Source organism: Anopheles merus, chromosome 2L, assembly GCF_017562075.2.
Source record: "Anopheles merus strain MAF chromosome 2L, AmerM5.1, whole genome shotgun sequence".
Taxonomy (NCBI): domain Eukaryota; kingdom Metazoa; phylum Arthropoda; class Insecta; order Diptera; family Culicidae; genus Anopheles; species Anopheles merus.
In genome coordinates, this window is record NC_054083.1 from 49,752,390 (window position 1) to 49,767,288 (window position 14,899).

The window sequence follows — 14,899 nt, forward strand, 5'->3', positions numbered from 1 at the left end:
AGAGAGTGTGCGTGGCCTATTGTTTTGCCTCGGCTTCGTGGTGGAAGCTTTGGTGAGGTAACAAGGCAAACTAGATTGTTGCAAGATGCCAAATGGACATTGTTCATTTGGGCAATTTATCAATGCAGATTGTATACATTTAGGGGTCGTTTGATGAATAATTGGGGAGAGTGAAACAAATTTGCCTTAAAGTATGCAATTCTCAATGCAAATAAGAGGTATTTGTCAAATAGTATCAAACCTTGTGCTATTAACGTCTTTAGAGAGATATCTATCGATCCGCACAAAAGAACGAAGATAAGCAAGGTGGCACACATGCTTCAGATTTTTATGGTTGCTCTCTGATAGGTATTGAACTTGTTACAAAACAACCTGCCCAGGAATTTCGCCCTCAATTTGATCGCGTGTGTGTGTGTTTAAGACCTCTAGTTTCTACACCCAGCAGGGCCACGAACCCTTCGCGGGTATTCGGGTGCAACTGCTGATTAGATAAACGTCCCAGACGGCGGACGCCGGGTGTCTTCCCTGCTCCAATTGCAAGACATTCCGCGACATACACTGCGCGACTATTGCGTAGGTTGGTACGCCTCGAGCCGAACCGATAAAAAGAAACAGGGGAAGGAGGGGGAACATGCTGTCTGAAACCGATGGTCTGAACAAACACCTTCGACGGCGGCGGGTAAACTGCTTCTTAACATCTTTTAACAGCGCAAAGAAGAAGCAATAACGTACCAGAAGCACACACACACACACAGTAACGAGTAACCGAAAAGAGAGGAAAAAAATACAACAATCCCTCCCGTAAAGATAAGCAACACACACACGACGCTCTCCGGACGCCGCTGGACGATGTGTGCATGCCGTTCAGGGTGACCTCACTCTCCTCACCTGCTTAACAAATCAAAACAAAGCGACCATGAGAATAATTGGAGTTGCGAGAAGAGCCCCATCGGCAGCGCGATGGTGGACGGAATATTTGTGGCGATTTATTTCCCTTGCCTCTGCGTTTGCGTTTGAAGCAGACTGTGGAGTCGTCTCCACAGCTCCGGAAATGGACAACCTCCACCCTTTCGACTGGAGCCGTTGAGCGTTGATGGCTTTTTGTTTGGCTTGCTTGTTGGCTGATGATTTGATTAGCGGTCTCCGCGCACACGTCGGGGCAAGAAACGCCCGAAACAAATATCGAATAAATAACCTAAGACGAATATGTCATGATCACTTACACGGCTGTGCAGAGTAGAGCGGTAGTAGAGCGTGGTGGCAGGAGCTCTCCGTAGGTGTTTAAAGGCACGTCCTCAGCCAGCCAGCCAGGCACGGGCCAACCGGGCCTGTCAGGGGCTAATGGAGTATCACATAGTGCGCGCGTAGTAATGTGATCTCAACCCCACAGAGGCCGCAAAAGGGCACTGGACGACGAAGACGACGAAGACGACGACGATCGTCCGATAAAAAAGCGATCAATCATCGGGCTGATCAGTCGCGAGCACCGGGGGTTTTCGGAAGAAGCGCAACCGAAACCGCTCGGCAACCCAGTGGGAGGCGCTGCAACTAAGTGGCCGTTTCGAAACCTCGTGCATCCGGACGATGATGGGTGGACGATATGGGGGAGAAAGAGTAATTTCGGTGATATATCAGACTTATAGGCAGAGGGGGAGCTAAAAGACATCACGACGGTTGCATCATGATTGCTACCGCACACTGCCACGCTAACATTTGCAACCGCAGCGTCTTGGTAATCTTCGAAGTGGGATGAAGCAGTACCCTAAAAAATGATGATCCTAATGTGATTTGGATGTGAGTGATCATATCGATCGATGGTTGGCTTTAGTATCCATCCCCAACTAATCACCCTCTGGTACGGACGTGTGTGTGTCTCTGTCTGTGTGTGGGCTTGTGTAGGCAAATGCGGTCGTTCCGTTTCGGCGAAGGAGTTTCCGCTTCAGTACTCCCGTTTTGCATCTCCCGGTGAGAGAGGGAGGACAAACGGGAAGGAGGAAGTAATCTCGACACGGTCCGGCACATTCCGTTTCATCTCATCTCACCTGAAAGCTGAGCGAAATCGGCACAGGCGAGATTGGGTTTGTTTTAAAATATGTAAAGAAAAGAACCTCTTTGTAGGACAATTCCCCTCCTCTAAAAAATGGTCCTTCGAGCCGGATTTCCCACGCTTACGTCACGCATTGCTACGAGTCGAATCGAGCTCGAATCGATTAGCGCAGTTTTATTGCGGCATAGAGCAGCAGTAGATAAAGATTGATTAATTAATTTACAATTGATACATTTCGGTGATAAGTGGTAACAACAAGATTGCAATCCATGCCGGGGCGGACATTGTCACCTTAATCGGTTCCACCCTGGTCGAAGCACACGCTCAGCTGAGGTTTCATTTTATTTGATATATTTATCTCTTTTTTGGTGTCATTTTGTTTTCGTGTCCACATCTCTTCCACCCTTCGGGCGGTGGGGGGTCGGGGGCTTATCGACACGATCGGTTGGCGGTATCATAAACCGATACCTTGGGGTGGGGATGTGGCGAGACGCGACTGTGATTTCGCGAGCATCATCTCGCTCACCCGAGTGCTCACTGACGCGCGCGCGCTGCGCTCACCGAACAGTTTCGCTCACGCATGGTTTGCTTTTTGGTTTAAATTTACCTTCACTCTGCCCAGCCCGTCGCACACAAGTCTTCCATCTGCCACCCCCTTCCCCCCTCCGCTGCACAAAGCGTCCGGAGCGCGTCCAGCGCGTCATGCGCGCCTTTGGAACCGGGGCGGCGGTGGCGTTTTGCACAAAAACAATCTCATTCGCTTCACACACAAACCCCTGTGCGAGCTGGCAGTGGCAGTGGCGATGGCAGTGGCGTCGTCGTCGTCGTCTTAGTAGCCGCGGCCGCATTGCTGCGAGTTCGAGTTTCCTTCTTCTTCGCCCTTCACCTCGGACGCTTCGCTCGGAAGGGAAGGAGTTGCATTTGCACTGTTGTTTTGTGCTCGCGCGGTTCGCGTCTTGATCGCGTCTTGCGTCCGCCGTCGCCTCAGCACCACCACCACCACCACTACCGCCTTCCTCTAGGGGTGGTGTACATGCGCAGCGCAGTGCGGTGAGTATGTATGGTGACCTCGAGCGAACGCAAACGAGCACAGACCCGGGGACCCCGAAGCTCAGGTCCCTGGGTGATGCGATACGACGACAATGAGAAGGCAAATTATTTATCATCTGTCTCATCCGCGCCCGTCCCAGTGTGTGTGTGTGTGTTGCCATCGTGTTGGAATCGAAATAAAACGCAACCAAAATGAAGCCGACGCTTCCGCACCTTGCACCATTCCGTGCGCGCACCACTGCCGTACCCCGGTGAGGGGGGATGTTTCATTTTTATCGAGTTGTCGCTTGCGCGTATATGCGTTTTTGTGTGGTTGTGCTGTTTTATTTTCAACCACCGCGAACCCCTTGGGTTGTACAAAACCCGACCAGCGGCCCGACGCTACCTCCAATTGCGTTATTATTGTTTGTTGGCTACTTTGCTGCAGCACACGCGCACGCGAACACGGGCCGCACGCACACGCAATCCGCACCGCGAGCGCCATGCGCAACCCATTCCGAGGCGTTGTTGTTGTTGTTGGGGGCGAAAAATAGAATCAATACCCGTTCCACCTGGCCTCCACCATCGGCCATCGTCATCCTCACAACTCACCGCTTTATAAGGTTGTTTTCGAATCCTTCCCACCGTGGTTCCGCTCGGCCTCCATCGTCTTCCGTGTAGGCCACGGCATGAGCAGCACAATCCGGTGAAGGATCTGCACACTTCTGAGGCGTAAGGACGTGCCGTGGTGCTGCCACGATGAGGTCATTGCGTTCCGACGATCGAAGAGGCTGCCCCGTTTCGACGGTGGAGCGATCTGCAAGGGTGCAGGCTCCAAAGAGAAGTTGTTGAGAATTTATTCTCAAGCCGGCACCGGTTGTGGCCATGATTGTTGGTATTATTTTTATGCTTATTAATACATTTCGCCGCCACCGCCATCGTTCGGTGTGTATTGCCAGTTTGCTATTCTTCACTTGCTGCTGCCGCTGCCGTTGCTGCTGCAACTGTTGTCCTCATAAAATAGCAGCGAAGCGCCTGAAGGGGCTGTGAGACGAAAGGCGCACCGCGCACAGACATCCAAAGCAAGGAGGGTGAGATATGTGCGTACTGCTCTTTTGCCTCGATGATGACGGTGAAGCTGCAGTTGAAAGAAGAACTCGCGCGCGCGCGCGCCACCAACAGCAGAAGTACATGGCTGGGGAATGCATCGCTTCGCAATGCAACCGATCCGAAACGGATACATCGGGGTAGGGGAGGAAGCAGTTTGGAGATCTTGGTGCCGGTTTGAAGCAGAAGGTGCTCGTGCCTCTCTGCCACACTGGGAACAAAGAATCAAAGCACAAAAGCAAAACAGAAGGACTTTCCGCAGAAAGAAGTGCAGCCATTCCACGAATGCAAGGGGTGAGTGGCAGATCCTTGGAGAAGGAACAGTCATAAAACGTGTGGCTGTCCAATTGACTCGGAGCAGGAATGTTCATAAATTAAACCGATGCGAACGCACCGCGTCAGCGGCGGTGCAGAATCGGTGCGAATTTTACTGACCGCTGGCTTTGGTTGTGAGGCAAAATGGGTTTAAATTTATTGCACAAACGTGTAATCTGATCGATTGCTAGCTGTAGCGGATAGCATATCGCCACTCGGGCTAGTGACGAACGTGTGCGACTGTTGTATAGGTGTTCCAGAGTTCAACTCCCCTCCTAAGCTGTATCCCAAAGTAATTATAACCAACAAATTCCGTATAATTCCTCCTCCCCGCCATGATCGATAGGATATTGATCGTTCACCTAATCGATGGTGTTGTTGCCGCTGTGCTGCTTACCCCCCTGCTCTCTCCATCCTTTACCACTCGTTCTCCTCTATCCGTACCTGTGTGTGTGTTGTGCCCCGTTCGGAAATTAATCACCTCCAATCGGCATTTATATCTCCTTTGAGTTGGTTTTACAAAACAGCTCTTTTCCGTGCGAGTGTCTTCACTGTTGGAGTCGTCTTCCCTGCCTCTCTCTCCCCACAGAACTGCACAGAAGATCGTTCATTGTCCTGTGTTGCGCGGCGTACACAAGCCAGACAACAACGTGCTGCATCAGATTTGTGTTTTCCCCATCACCACTCCGCCACTCACTTGGGCCCTGCGGACTGCAAGTATGGTTATATTTCAGTTATTCACTTATTTATTGCCCCTGTCGCCGGGCGCCCAAGCCGGTCAAGTCCCGATACTGCCCTTCCCGATTATTCCATCTCTCTTTCTCCTCCTTCGCCAAGGCAACGAGGGTGGTTTGCGATACTTCACAACTTCTCGGGGCGGCAGATAAATTCGATTCCATCGGTTTTAATTGGTCGCCAAGTACGATCTTTCGCGGTCGCAAGCGAATGTGGTGGCGAATCGCGAATGACTGGACAAACCCATTCGCTGCACACTCCACACCCCTTTCGGTCATCATCACCCTCATTCCAGGGCCATTCGCGGTGCCCTGGAAGGTACTGGTTGAGTCTGGCTCAAGCTAAAGGTCTCCCCCATCGGTCCTTCGATCGAGCAGTCCACCAGGCCCGATCGATGGCCCCGGTGTTCGGAGCTTGTGCTACCGATTGGCCCGCAAATCGGCGGACGCCAATTCGACAAAGGTTGGGCCCGCTAACAACGGCCAAAGCCCGGCACCGTTGCGATTGCACAGCACAATCTCGGCAGCCGTGTGCATCGCGACCCCCGGTCTGATCGGTATGCTAACGCGCCTCAAGACGCTTCATTATTGAACTAGTTTGCCAGTTTGGCTTGCGCAAATAGGGAGCACTGGCGGACCCGCCTCACCAATCGGATCATAATTGTTTCGCGCAGGAAGAGGGAAGAGCCGCTGCAGTGGGTGGATGGAATTATCGGAAAAGCTTCGACGAACGCTCTTAACTCGAGCTGGTGCTGTTGCTGCTGGGGCTGGGTAGCTGCTCAGTAGTAATGATCGATTCCAATTATTCGTAGCTCATTAAAAATGATTGTACGCCACCAACGAGGCGCGGATGCAATGGCAAAATGTTGTGTTGCTTGCTGGGGAGAGTGCAGTTTGTGTGTGGGGCCAAGGGTTTTCCGATTGAAAATTTAAATCTCACGTAAAAACGATTTTCCTTCCCCTTTTATCCTATGATCCACACAGTGACATCACATTTATTGCATCGCTTAATATTCTTCCCTTTTTTTTTTGCTGTTGTTGTTGCTCGGAATCATCCACTAATGTGTTGCAATAAATCCCTTCCCACCAAGAGTTTGCCGTCAAATAAATGGCGCACCTACGCCGAAATTGCACTGATTAAGTGATTTCAATTAAAAGTTCCTTTATCGACGAGAACGAAAACAACATAATTACCATAATGAACGATGCACAATGTGTTATATTGTTTTCCGGCGCTCTCCCTCTCTCTTTTTTGTCTGGTTGTTGGGTTTTTTTTTGTATTTTACTCATGGCACTCACACGTGGTTTGTTTCGGAGTTTTTCTTTCGTTCACGGCCCGCATAAAAGGTGCAATTTTTTGCTGTCATTTGTTGGCGGTGTTGTTTGCCGTTTGACGCGTTGATCGTATCTCATTTGCTTGCCTCTTGTGATTGTAGAAGAGAGAGAGAGAAGAGAGAGGGAGAAAGAGAAAGAGAGAGAGATAGAGCGAGAGAGAGAGAAAGGCAATGGAAATTGTGTTCCATTCCATAAATGCATTGTAATATTTCAAGCTCGAATAATTCTGATTGATTTTCAAGCGTTTAAATTCAACTACAACATACCTTTGACTCGCTGGACGTATTCAAAGATGCTTCTTTAATATTGTGAATCAAATATCGTTCAATTTTACGTAACATGATGAAACCAAAATGATGAAGAAGCAACGCTACTCACGCTCTCTCTCCACCTCATATCCAAAGTAATTCACTTCCAACTCCCAAAAGACAGTAAAGAAAACGACAAAAATCGATCCTACCCGAAATGACCTAAACAGAGCACAGCACAGCACAAAGCGGAAAAAACAACAACATCGAAATGAAACCCCAATAACACCGACCTTCCTTCCCTCTTCCAGCGGTGTGACGGTGGGAAATAAATTCCCTAACCCCGCATTTCACTTCCTTCCGCACAATTGGGATTGACCACGCGCATTTTCCATCGCTGCCTCCCAATTCGCTTTATTATGAGCCAACCCAGCTCCCACGGACCTCTGGTCCCCCCACCCTCCAGCCAGGAGAGTCCATTTTGCTCCACATAAACCCGTACCGCCCTTTTGCAGCTTAATAGACGAGAGCAGAGACAGGCAGCGAGGCACTTTCTCCCTCTCTGGCCGTGGAAATTCATTTATCGATCCTTTTTGGCACCGGTACTGTGGCGGGACGCGGGTGTCATCGGTTTTATCTGATGCGATGGGTGGAAGGTGGGCCATACAGAGGTAGGAAAAAGCACAACCGTCCACCGCTGGTATGGAGAAAAAAACAACAATAAAACAAAACTACAATCGTGTGCCGAAAACTGACAACTGTTCATTATTTCACATTATCGCTCTATTGTTTCACACTTTCCGGGTTTCATGGGGTGATGGTATCGATGCTCTTCAGGAATGTTGGTATGGTGAAAATGTTTTTTTTTTATGCCACGTTGCTGGTGGAAATTGAAAAACAACAAACAACTACTGCTACTACCAGCACTGCTAGGCAGCCCGATAAACGTGATAAAAAACGCACACACACACGAATGAGTGGACAAATTATTATCCATTGCGTGGAATGTTTTGTGTGACGCTGTCGTTGTTCCACTGGCACTGGAAGGGCTTATGGGTGGTCAATACGTGTTAACTAATGGTATGGATGGAATGCCAGCCTTTAGTGGTGTGTGTGTGTGTTTGTGAGTAATGAAGCGTGAATCAATAACTAAATGGATGCCCCTAACTGGTGGACTTTTGGGCAATTTGGATTATCCTGCCGTACAGGGTATAGGGGAGGAAAAATCGGAACCAATCGATATGTGATAGCTTAATTTTATCTATCGCTTGAGCTTCCAACTGAGCAGAGACTGTTTATTCCATTAAAACGGGGTTTGAAGGTGATTTTTTTTCGATAGAATAAGCATTCAATTAAACAAAAAACGTTTCTTCAGTAGTGCTGTTAAGACATTCCAACCAATATTGCCTAAGGTGGCACATTTCCTTTGCAAATCGATTTTCCATCTGCTTCATCATCAGCTGAGACGGTTTTTCATAAGCAATAGCGGAACATTGCCTCACCTCCCCTAGCATGGGTTACGCTTGTATCGAGCTTGTTGTTAGGTGCGTTAGACGAGTAGGCGAGTATGAGGATAACCAAAACGAACTAGCTCTCTCTCTCTCTTTTTCTATAGAACAGCTCGCAAAAGAAATCAATGACCCTTTCGGAGAATGGAGCAAGCTACCCGACTGCTCGCATTTCCCGATGCATCGGTAAACCATTAATCGATCATAAAGCCCTTTTTTCGTTCCCCAATGTGTTTGTGTGTGTGTATGCTCCAGCTTATCTTTCCGTGCCGCGCTTCTTCACCTTTCACCCACTTGGCCCCTTGGTTTTGTGTGTTTGTGTGTGAAACTCACTCCCCGAGCCGCGATCTAGCTTTTATGTGTAACAACAAAACGCACAACAAAACTGGAACGGGTGCACGGACGGAAAGCCCCACCCGGGGTAAAAGTGACCTGAGGGTGAGGAGGAGAGTGAGAAGAGAGGAGAGGTAATGGTCACATCACGGAAGCGAAGGAAACCGACCGGACTAGCTAGGAACAAAACAGCACCAAGCCAGAGAATGGTACGCGGTCCGAGTCGAAGGCGAAGGGAGCGAAAAGGTTGCAAAGCGGGCTAGCGATTGACACAGGGGTGTGTGTTGTGGAGGGGTTCGGTGTGAAACGGAAACGTCGAAGGGTCACCGAAGGAACGCACCCAGTGCACTGGAGAGGGGGAAGGTCGGTGTAGCTGAGGTTGGTTGGCGGTTGGAGTCCACTATAGTGGTCACAAACAAACAAACAAAACTTTGCGTTCGACGTCGTCGTCGTCGTCACCATCGGGACGCCGTAGTTGTTGTTGGATGGCAACACTGCGAAGGAAACAGTGTTCGGTTGGCGAGTGTAGTGCAGATGTAGTGTGAGAGCCATCGGCGCGCAAATAATACAGTCGTGTGCAAAAAACAATAGCAGACGGGCGGCAGGAAAATGAAATTAACATTGAAAAATACTTTTGCAGCATTATTTGAAAAGAGATTGTTGTTTTATGTAACAACCTTGATATCATATCTTCCTTCTTCTTCTTCTTCTGCTTTGGAGCACTATCGCCTTTTTCTAGCTGATCCACATTCTAGTATTTTAGTGGAAAATTGATTAAGAAACGCAATTTGCTTCGAAAGCGGGGATGATGATGATTCGCGGATGGGAATTGAACAACATCCAACCTTTTGCAGAGCCGGTGCACATACGATTAGACCATCGGGATAAGCCAGCATGCATAGAGTTGCTATCGGGGTATAAACCACCTCGTAATAAACCTAGCTCTTTCTATTTCTTCTAGCAGAATGACACGTTTTAGTTTGTTTCATTTTAAATAATGGTTTCCAACCTGTTTCAATGTACAGCAAAGAATTATAACTGTTGCCTATCAATCCAATTTTTCCAACATTTTCTAACCTCACAATACCGTTTGCCTTCCTTCGACCCATACTGTCCACCGTTGTAACGAGACCTCGGCTGGTTGGGTACTGTTTTTTTCTCTCTTCAAGGGGTCGCTCATCGAAATGTCCAGCTCGAACCGCCCAGCGCCAGCGCCCTCGGGTGGCTCGGTGGGAGTCGGTGGGAGGCATCAAAGGGGGTAGCAAATCACTTCGCCTTATGCGAGCCAGTGCACACAAGAAGAAGGTCGCGCTGCCTTCAACACACATACATACACTGAGAGTAAGAGAGAGAGCGAGAGAGCGAGACCATAGCAACGGGGCAGGTGACGTAAGGAAATTCATGTGAATGCAGAGGTCTCGCCCTCAGGGGTGGCCAAGCCAAACACCCCACACACACACACTGGGGGATGAGCGGAGCAGGAAGGGAGAAGAAATGGAAGGGAAGGGAGTTTCGCCCTCGTTCCACTTCTGCTCTTTCTCTTCTTCATTAGTATATATACCCTCGACCGCTACCTCCTTCATCGTGGTCGTCGTCGTCGTCCACACACAAGTTTATCGTCTCAAGGCGGTTCGTCGTTCCACGGGTAGTCGCCGGCACACACCGCATCGATGGCGGCGCGTCTCGGAAACACTGTGCGCTTGTATGTGCGCGTGTATGTGTGTATGCATAAGGCAAGCATTGTCGCATTTGCCACTGACCGCCTCGGCTGACTACTCCCCCTCAGCTCCCTCTACGTTGGTCGTCCAACTCTCGCCCGCGGATCTCTCGGTGCCTCACTTCATAATGATGCAAAATCGTTCCAACGGCAAACAGAGCGCACGGGCGCGCGCGCGCGATCGCCCGCAAAAGCGAACGAAAGCCAAACGCGCGCGCCAATCCATCTGGCCATTTGGGGTATGAGGAAGAGGGCGATAATGGGGCGGCTAGGAGGGGTGTGGTGCAGCACTCTTCCACGCTGTTTTGTGTGTGTGTGTGCTTTGCTTCCTCTTGCGCTCGGGTGTTTTCCATATCGTTTTAGCGGGCTCGGGGGACAGCGGGACCCGCAAAAAAAACAAGGGAGGAAGGTTTTTATTTCTTTCGCCACCCCGGCCAACCGAACCGAGCCGGCAACGGTGCGACGTTGCTACACGATGGAGCTTCTTTCTCCCCCGTGATGTGTGTGTGTGTGCTTTTTTCTACTTCTTTTTGTTGTATATTTTTCGCTTCTTCTGTGCTGTGCTTGGCCGTTGTTGCTGTTGTTTTGCTGTTTCTTCGATTCGATTCGCTCTTGTTTCGTGCCCGTCGTGCTTCATTCAGAAAGCACAAACATACACACATACACAGCCACAGCCTGGCTCGGTATTTTCCACCCCCAAAAGCACCCTTCGGTGGCCTACAGAGGGGGGGGGGGGGAGCTTTCCTGTGTATGTGTCACCGCGCAATTGGAGTTTGAGGTTGGTGCTACGGTTTTGTCGAGCAATGATCAGAAACCAAAATAATAAAAGGAAAGGAAAACAAAATCAACGGAAAAAGAGGGTGGTGGGGAAAGTGGTATAGGGGAGGGGTAGAAGGAGAGAAGGGTGTTGGACTGGCGAGTGCCAACCGTTGCAACTTTGGACGGCACACACACACACAGAGTGCGAGGAATGTCGCCTCGAAAACGACGTTGGTTGGTTGGAGGGACTTGTGCTGTACGTGTGCAGTCCACCAAACACACCCAACGTCCCTTAAAGGGGGCCGAAGGGAGAGGGGGATGGGGTGGGGAGAAAATGAGGTTCAACTTTCGTTCATATCGGTGATTCGTTTCGTTTCGTTTTGCACCGCTCTTCACTCGCCGAAAGCTCTCGGGCGCGCGCTCCGGGCTCGCTCCATCCTGCACTATCGCCTGTACGTGTGCGTCTTGCATCGATGTGTGTGTGTGTGTGTGTGTGTGCGTTTATAAATTGAATATTTCACCGCCACCAAGCCCTCCCTCCCTTTCTACCAAAAGCAGGCGCTGCCCTGTTAGATGTTTTGCAAACTCACCTTGGGCACGGCGGCACGTTGGGTTGGGAAATGGGAAAATGAGTTCATTTGGAAATGGCTGAAGGAAGCGCATCGTCTCCATACTGGCGCGCACTCGCGAGATGGGTGGCCTCGGTTCGGGTTTCTAATCGGGCTCGTTGGGGTGGTGGTGGTGGAAGTTGACACAGTTTCATGTAATTTTTCCCGAACCGTTCCTCGCTCCCGTTGAAACACTTTTCCTTGGCGAAGGAAGTGGAAAAAGGTTCTTCAAATCGTGGTGCAATTTGTGTAATTTTATTTACTCCCAACTTTTGGGCAGTGGAATAATTAAAAGCCACCAAAAAAAAAACGATCATTTCGGTCAGCTTGTGTCACTTTTTGTTGAGTAATGTATACACTTTGCCTCCACTTGGTAGGCAAATAAGCACAAAATGGTAATGTGTAAAGAAGAGCATTTCTCTCACTCCCCCCGAAAAAACAACCAAACACACTCCAACCAAACCGCAAATAAGTCACGGATGACGGATGGAGGGTGTGTGTGTGGCCAGGTGGCGTTCATTAGTGAAAAGTCATGATTTAAGCACATTTTCTTCTGCTTACGTGAGCTTTCGCGAGCAGTCAGGCCGTTGATGGTGATCGTGCTCTGTCACCCGCTCGCAAATTCCCCATTCCCCGCCACCGCAAAGCACCGTCTCCGCCCATCCAAAACATCAACCGAAGGCACATCCCAATGATGGGGAGGAAAAGTTTAAAGCCAAACAATAATTGCATCGGAGTTGGGGGTAAGACGGGCGGCTTTTCCCTTTTTTCACAGCAGGTTTGAGAGCGAAACGTACGAGCCTACGGAAAACAATCGACAAACAACCGGCTCACCACGGTCGAATGGAACTCTTCATCGTACAGACACACAAACACAGCCACACTCACACCACTCATCGTCAACATCATGCAAACGTCTTCGTTTTGCGAACGACGGTGGACGGCACTGCACTTTCGCCGAAGGATGCGCCAACGGGTTTGCGCCAACAATGTTGCTTTTTATGACATAACCTACATTCGCACGTGTGTGGAAGGCCCACGGAAGGCGTTGGGTGAAGCTTTTCCTTCTGCTTTTTCGTGTGTGTGTGTGTGTTTATTTATGTGCATTGAGCACCGAGTGTGGAGTTGCGATCGATTTAATGCGAGGAAAAGAGCTACTTTGAAGGTGGTTGACTGTGATGGACGAGTGTTGAGTGCAATTCAGTAATGATTTAACTTGTTAAAAGTGTCGTAATGGCTCAAAAAAATATTAGAAAAAACGACCCACAAAACATTGTATTGAAGCATTTTCATCATTGTATAAATTAATCAACACAACTAATGATGTGTCTGTTCTCTGCTCTTCTCTCCCTGCTGCTAGGTATGCACAACCAACGACCCCTGTCTCTCTCCCTGTCCTGCTGTGGTGATCATAAAAATTAACATCCACCCCAAAAAGGTACGATTCGTTTGAGCCCCTCATTTACACACACACACACTCGTCACATTGTGTGCCGCATTGTCGGGCGCAGAAAAAAAAAATTGGTTTGCAAAATAAACGACCAACCATGCAGGCAGCATATGCGTGTCAGTGTGTGTGTGTGTCTCTCTCTGTACCACAATTAAACAACCATCTTGCTAAAACACTGTCACCGTTGTTGAGGGTCGCTTTACACTAACAGCCACAGCAGTACAAAAAAACACAAGCGACAAACGGAAACATAAACGATTCCGGGCCGCTGCCACGCTCCCGGTACACTTGGAAGCCGCACGAACGAACGAACGAACGCAGCGTGAAACATTTTCAATTAAAGTTAATAAATCTTTACCCCCATTTGCGCGCCCGGTGATGAGTGTAGTGTTCGTACGGGAAGACGCGATTTGTCGTGCCCGGACGCGCCCGGAACGACATGGTGTACAGGGATGCCCTCAGCTCGCGCGTGGATTACCAAACTTTGAAGACGCGAACGAGTCAAATGTTTATGTTTCGATTTTCGAATCCGTTTTTGGATGTCATAAAAAGTATCGTTTTTATGTTCATTTTGTAGTCGGAAATTGGCGTACGGCATAAAACATAAGTCCACCGTCAGAAAAGGGTATTTCTGGCATGGTTGTAAAACGGTATTTCTTTCAAATGATAAAAATCGATCCGTTCGTTGAACATAAAAAAGAACAAAGCTATATGACTCGAGCAAACGGAACATGAAAATCTCTGTGTCCTCGGTTGCAGAACAAAATGCAGAAGGGTCCGAGCGAAAAACTCCCAGCCCGTCAAAGCAAAATTCATCAACGACTCGTCACCATCGATTGTGATGTGCCGACTTTCTGCAACAACGTTCGGAGTACGCTCCTGGTCGTCCTTCCCCGTTTCAGAAAACCATAATTCACGCAACTAATGGTCGCTTGCCATTCTGTCTCTCTCTCTCTTTCCCATTTTTGCCACGGATACATGTGTTTGCTTCCCGTCCTAAACCGATTCCGAGGACAGATCGGAAATGGGAACCGCGCATAAAAATCGGCACGAATCCTTCCATTTCCATCCAGCTTGCGTGGTTTGGAGTCTGTGCTGCGGAAGCACACTTTATCGAGGGGAATCAAAGGGGTTATGGGAAGCAATCGAAGCAGAGCGAAGTGAAAGATGAAAACAACACACACACAAAAAGTACACAGAGTAGCAGAAGCACTAGTACGTTACTGTGCATGCGAACAGGACAGGACCCTTTCGGTCGTACAGTTGCTAGATTGCCGACTCTTTGCTGACTATTTGTGACTAACACAGTGTGCGTGTGTGTGTGTGTGTGTGCGTGTGTCTGTGACCGAGGACGACCGTTGCAAATCTTGGCATACGCGCTCAATCCTCGTTCGGGTGCATCGGAGGATGTTGGAAAATGGAAAACTGCCCCGGCAGGAGGCACACTGCCGATAATGCCCGTAAATCCACTTCCCATCCCTTCAAAGTGTCCCGCTTCGGGCGTGGTGGTGGTGGTGGTGGTGGTGGAAGGTGTTAGCCATTGCGCGGGACAACAACAAAAAAAGAGAAATAAAGACCGGCCCGAGCAATGAAGAAGCCAAGTCGCAAGGGTTAAAAATGCAGACAGCAAAAGGGGTGATTGGCAGTAAATAACTTGCATCCTTCCGCGCGGGTTCCGGGGTGCGGTGTCCCGGGGAAAATCGCACGGA

General features: G+C 49.4%; 1 protein-coding gene across 5 annotated transcripts in view; it reads left to right on the forward strand.

Annotated features, from left to right (window-relative positions):
- Positions 1–14,899, forward strand: part of LOC121594940 (zinc finger MIZ domain-containing protein 1) — a 98,827-nt gene that overhangs the window by 32,226 nt on the left and 51,702 nt on the right. The window contains exon 2 of one of the 5 annotated variants that reach the window (XM_041918799.1): positions 13,101–13,178. The exons of the other annotated variants lie outside the window; for them this stretch is intronic. The gene's annotated coding sequence lies outside the window, so the exon portion shown is untranslated. The remainder of the gene's footprint in view (positions 1–13,100; positions 13,179–14,899) is intronic. 5 annotated transcript variants of the gene reach the window in all.